Source organism: Mesitornis unicolor, unplaced genomic scaffold (assembly GCF_000695765.1).
Source record: "Mesitornis unicolor isolate BGI_N332 unplaced genomic scaffold, ASM69576v1 scaffold8783, whole genome shotgun sequence".
Taxonomy (NCBI): domain Eukaryota; kingdom Metazoa; phylum Chordata; class Aves; order Mesitornithiformes; family Mesitornithidae; genus Mesitornis; species Mesitornis unicolor.
This window is the reverse complement of record NW_010175295.1, coordinates 33,700-39,902: the sequence shown is the minus strand read 5'-3', so window position 1 is coordinate 39,902 and position 6,203 is coordinate 33,700.

The following is a 6,203-nucleotide window of genomic DNA, read 5'->3' as shown; positions in this document are numbered from 1 at the left end:
GTTAGACATATTTAACTATTTTCATATTATGATCATTTATAATTCTAGGTTTTCCTAGGAAATTTTCATTTTTTAAAATATATGCTTTTGATTATTTTCCCAATATGAAGTGCATAATTAATGTAATAAAAACATGTTAAAACATTCCCTGAACAGAACCTAGATTTTTGTTTTTGTTTTGTTTTCTTTTGGTTTAAACTTTATAGAGAAGAATGCTTTTCATATGCAAATAAAAATTGCTGTTGGTGGTAAGTACTTAATAGTTAAAGCTGCTTTGGTATTTAACATTATTCAGAGAGAATGTTTGACCTGGAGTGGTTGATCGTGAGGGCAGCAATGTACCGACTTTCTTCACTTATTAGACAGTGCCTCTGCTGACCAGGTTTTATTGTTCATGTCAACGTAAAATAGAATTAATCTTAATTGTGAATTCTGCTTCCTGCAGGTATGTGTCCACTTTATTTTAAATAATGTCAAAATGGTAAAACTGAGTTACTGATTTTACAGTCCTAAGCCTGAAAGTCTGCTACTGATCTTGACCTTGTTATTCAAGACCAATAATGTGCTTTTCGAAAAGCACAAAAATATTTGTGGTGCAAAATAAGATCCAATAAGGAAAGGAATACTTAAATACAGAAAGGGCAAAAATTGAAATACTCTAAAAAGGCAGTACACAGACCTTATAAAGTGGTGTACATTTGTGATTTCTTTGTAGCTTTGAAGTTCACAAACCTTTTCCTAACGCCATCTCTAGGAATAGTCATGGGTTTTACAGAGAGAACAGAAGATTAAACTGCATGTAGTAGTCACTGGTGGCTGAGCAGATTCCCTCTGGAAATGCTAGTTTTTTGGTTTGGAAACAGTCACGTCTGTTACAACATAGATAACTTCTGAGGCAGTTGGAGAAAACTCAAGTCGATTACTTGATGTGTGCATCTCAACTACTGAGGCTGAATGTAGCTTTCTCAGAGACTTACATTTAAGATAAATGGTACTGTAAATGATCTTTGGTAATTCTCAGAAATGGAACATGAGTGAAACGTAGCGTTCCCAGAGTGTAACGCCCAAACTATTATGCTACTTTCAAGCTTGCATATAGAAAACAGAGAGGATCATGTTGCTTTTCTTCCCTTTCAGTTTTTGTTGGAAAGTTGTCAGACCACAAAATGCCATGATACACTTTTCTGCTGATATTTGCTATTCAGAAGCTTATGTAACTGTGATGAATTATTTTTATTCATCTTTTTAAACAGAATTTTGAAGTCCTCGGCTCCCTCTTTTCATAATTCAATTCTTCAAATCCCCAATTTCTGTTCCAGTACGTTTGTGTACATGTAACCACTTGAGATCAGAGATAGTGTCTGTCCCCTTGAATGCTGCCTGAACATAGTTAAAAAGGGTGAAGTGTTTATTTCAAGTTTTCTCAGTTGTTTGCCCATCAGAGCTTCTGTTATGCTTTAAGGTTTAGTTATTTTCTATTTCAGTTACAAGTTTTCTCTCACCTTCACTCTTGGGAGTGGTTTGCTTCTCTGCCACTATTATACTTTCAATAATTGCTGCTAGTCCATTCTTCTTTTTGGTTAAAATGAGTTTCTAGGAAAAGCAGGAGCAATAAAAAGTTATGAAGGCTTCTCTGGGAATGCTTTCCTGAATAAATGGGAGGTCTTCAGTTTTGTCACCTTGCTGTTCTGCTGTGCCTTGCCACACATGCAGGTTCTGTCTCTGGTATCGCTTAGGAATGCTGTACCAAAAAGATAGGGTTTCCCTGAAGTCACCTCTCAATCAACAGATGTCTCTGCTGTGGCTATGGCTTCCCTGGTATGTATTAATGCAAAACAGACACTGACAAACTGGAGTGAGTTCAGTGGAGGCTCCTGAGCTGGTCAGGCGGTTGGGAGTGCTTGCCCTGTGAGGAGTGGCTGAGGAAGCAGGGCTTGTTCAGCCTGTGGGTGCTGAGAGGACCCCCAGTTACCTACAAGGAGTCTATTGAGGAGATGGACCAGGCTCTTCGTTGGATGTGATGGAAGGAGAGAAAGCAATGGGCACAAGTTGACACTCAGAGATGAACATATGGAGAAAAAGGCCAGTGGAACAGGTTGAGAGCAGTTGGGACAGGTGGCCCGGAGAGGCTGTGCAAGCTTTGTGCTTATTAAGACCTGATGAGATGAAGTCCTGAACAACCTGCTCTGACCTCACAGCTGGGCTGCCTTTGAGCAGGATGGAGAACTATGGACCTCCTGAGGTTCTTCAATGCCTAAATTACCCCGTGATCCTTTCAGGCTAGAAACTTGACCAGCAACTGGCATGTAACCTCCAGTCCCTCTGGGCTCTTCCCTTTCAAGAGAACTTGCAAGGGAAGGGTTTTCTCTGCAGTAGAAAATCTGGTATGCTATCACAAAATTACTTCATCTTCTGAGGAGGAATGGCTGCTTAATTGCAGGGTAGGATGGTCAGATGTGTGATACATTTTTTCAAAGCCGATTATTAGCAATAATCAAGGTTTAAATGTATGCAGCTGACTTTCTGAGAAAGTTGCCTATGGTATAGCAATAGTGTACATCCAAATGTGGTAAGGAGCAATGTCTGGAAGTATCTTACTACCTGCGGTAAAAAAAATCTTGACTTTGTATGCATTGTCCTTTCTAGCTAAAATAATGTTGCTGATTTTTATTTACTTTAATTCTGTGGGTTGAAAGTAGCTAACTTCCTGGCTGTTTAAGTAAGGAATAAAGATTTAACCCTAAATACTCTAATTGACTTAAAACCACTTGGTTGCTCTGAACCAACTGCTGTGCATCCTCTATTTTCACTGGCTAAACACAACAGGATGTCAAACATGAGCCCCACTAGACCTAGACTCCAGTCCAAATATTGATAAAATAGCAGCATTCATTTGTTGTCAAACATAAAATGATCCCATGTTTATTTCTACTCTAGCTTTTGTTTATTAAACTCAGTTTTGTGATTGCTTTTGTTTGCTTGCCTAATCAGTCTCTTCAGACCACAAACCAAAGACTCTCCTGGGATTCGTCTCCTTTGGCTGGTTGCTATCTGTAGATAAAGGGCGAGTGCTGCACCAAGAACACTTCTTTTTCTAGTTTTGTTTTTTATCGGCTGACTTAAGTGGTCACTGAGCTCGGGTTTTGTCTGTATCTGACTCCCATCTGAAAACTTCTCAACTCATCAGCCAACTGAAACTCAATATAACACAAAAGAAGGGAATTGTTAAAAGTTAACAAAGACGGCTGCTTGGAGGTGAGTGAGACAAGTGTCTGACAGAGAGGTTCTGGTATTTACTCAGGTTTTGAAATGAGAAAATCCAGGTAGAATATCTTCCTTCAGGCACACAAATGAGATACCGGCTGCATTAGTTCCACTGCTCGCCAGCCTGTTTGTGTGTCCCTCGTTGGGTACAGGGGTTTCCACTGAAGTCAACTTCAGTGCCTCTCCCCCATAAAGTTTAATTCTCTTTTTGGTTTTCTTGCCCCATCAAATTCAAGTGCATTAAACAGCAGAGATACATTACATAAAGGTCCTCTAGACAGTGTGGTGTGATGATGGGTGTTCATTCTTTTCATTGTGTTCTGTGGGATCTTGTGAGACTTTCTGGGAAATTCAAAATGATCTTTTTATTTCAGTTGCTGGATTGTACCTGCAAACCAACAAACTTCCGTAAAGAACTGCATCTTCACTTAAAATAAGTAGACAATTTTAAGTGAATCCTTAAAACGTTTGTTTCACAAAATAGGTTGTCTTCCAAGGAAATTTCTTTCTGGAAAATTAGTTCTTGGCAAGTAAAGGACAGACAACATTATGAAGTTGAATTAAGAAACCTCTATTCTAGCTGTTGAATGCAGGACTCCAGAAAACATAAATATAGCATATGTTTTTATTTCTAACACTTCTGTTATAGCTCTATTAATAATAAAGTTTTGATGAATGACGTACATGAGCCTTGCTAAAGCTGATCTGAGCATGGAATTTCTACAGTGCGGTCAGCTACAACCATTTACTACTACTTTGAGTAGAGTTTAAAATTTTGATGTTTACATTGAATTTCCAAAGTACACAGAAAAAGAAAAGGAAATAGGAAGAGCATTTACATCCATTTTAATTGGTGGCAGGCATAAATTCATAAAAACAAAAGAGGAAGAAAGACCATTTAGCAGAAACCTCAAAAAGTGCAGATACAGGTTTGTTGAATGACAATCTTTCAAGAGCTTCTCCTGCAGGCTTGGCCTTTCTTTTAGACATTACGGTCATTAAACACTGTCACACAGAAGTTCTCAAGATGAATGGAGATGAAAGCATACTGCAGAAACAAGCTGGTGGTTCCGTACATTTCAGTCCATTTGCGAAGGAGATCTCCTCAGATAATTTACCTTTTATTTTTACTGCTTTGCTTCGAGGTAGTCGGTCTCCACCTGTTACAGATTTGTTTGAATTGTTATTACCATAAATCTTTACATGGTGACCTATGCCACAAATTACATGATATATTAACTTTCGTGCACAAAAATAAAATTGGGAAATAATAATTAAAATTAAAGAACATAGAGAAATCACAATACTGTTAAAGGGGAACATCTGATTCTGATAGAAATTTGTACTGTAAGAATTTAATGATGGTCAGATGTGAAACTTTATATTTGAAAAAGAAAAAATACAACAAAATCAATAATGCTATAATATAAAGCCAAATCACACAAGGTCATTTCAAGATCAATGTAATAAATGCTTATTATTCAGCAGAAAATAAATCAGGAACAATGTACAAAATAATAGTGCAATAACTGCTGCAATCTATTTGTTCTCATCAGTTTTGAGATTTTGGTTAAAAACTTTACAGCTGGCGAGAGATGCTGCTGAAAAACTCAGATTCCACTCAGTGGGCTGATTAAGGCACATCTTTATGGACTTCAAATGTTCATTTTCTGTGTTCATGTCTATTGAATTCTGCGGCTCCGAGACTTTCACTTGTAGCGTGCTGTGAGAAAAGGGGTGGGAGGGGGAAAAAAATAAGAAAAAGTTTAGTATACTTTCTTCTTCCCCTGTGAACAAGCAAACTGGTAAAGAGGCAAGATGAGGTGGCGGCAGATTGCGTGTGCTGTTGGGGTGGTTTTACTGCACTATGTTCCAGAAACACCAAGATCAGAACCTGACTGTGCTGTACTCATGTTGTAAAAGCAGATGGGGCTCGTTTGTGTTGTGTGGCTGAGGTCCCGTTAATTTGCAGTCGCCCAGGTCAGTCTCCTGCTGGCACCACTGCTTTGCTTGGGAGCTGTGTGCTGCAGGGGGGCCTTTCTCCAGTCACGTCCAGCTGACGGCTGTGGAACCATGCAGGAGGACCTGGGCAAGTATTTGAGGTGGGGGGGTTTTCCTCATGATGTTAATTTAGTACAGCCATGAAAGGACTAACATAGAGACGGTTTCTGGCTTGTTTCAAGTCTAGGAAAATAAGCAATACAAGGGAAAGAAACCCAGCCCTTTGTGGGGATCAATAAGCAGACTAGGACTTAAGTGTGGATTGAATCATACTCTCACTGTTGCCATATGGAACCAAATCATGGTTTGGGATGGAAAAGACCTTTAAAGGTCATCTAGTCCAACCCCCCCTGCGGTGAGCAGAGACATCTTCTGCTAGATCAGGTTGCTCAGAGCTCTGTCAGGCCCCACCTTGAATGTTTCCAGGGATGGAGCATCTACCACCTCTCTGGCTGACCTGTTCCAGTGTTTCACCACCCTCAGTAAAAAAAATTCTTCCTTAAGATATAAAGCACTGTAATTGTGCATACTCGGAAGACAAGAAGACAGAGCTCTTCTCAAAGATTTCAAGAACTGCAAGAATGATACAAAGTTAGAAATATTTCTAATTACTGAGATACTAAAGTTCTATGTATTGTAATTGAAGGAAGGAGGTAGTGATCCTGCTATAAACCACCTGCATGCAGCTCCTCCTGTCAAAGGGGTGTTTCAGCAGCAAGGATAGCTCTTAATGGCACTTACCTGCTGCATTTCAGGACACCAGGTCCATCAAAGGACTTAGTGCAAATTATCAAGGATTGAATCTGCTGAAGCACAGTGTTCACGTGGGTGAACAGTTTAGCTGAGGACATTCGGTAATTACAAGACTATAACCTAAAACACATTAGCTTGTGTTACTCAAATACTATTGACTAACTTTGATTAGACATTTTCTTATG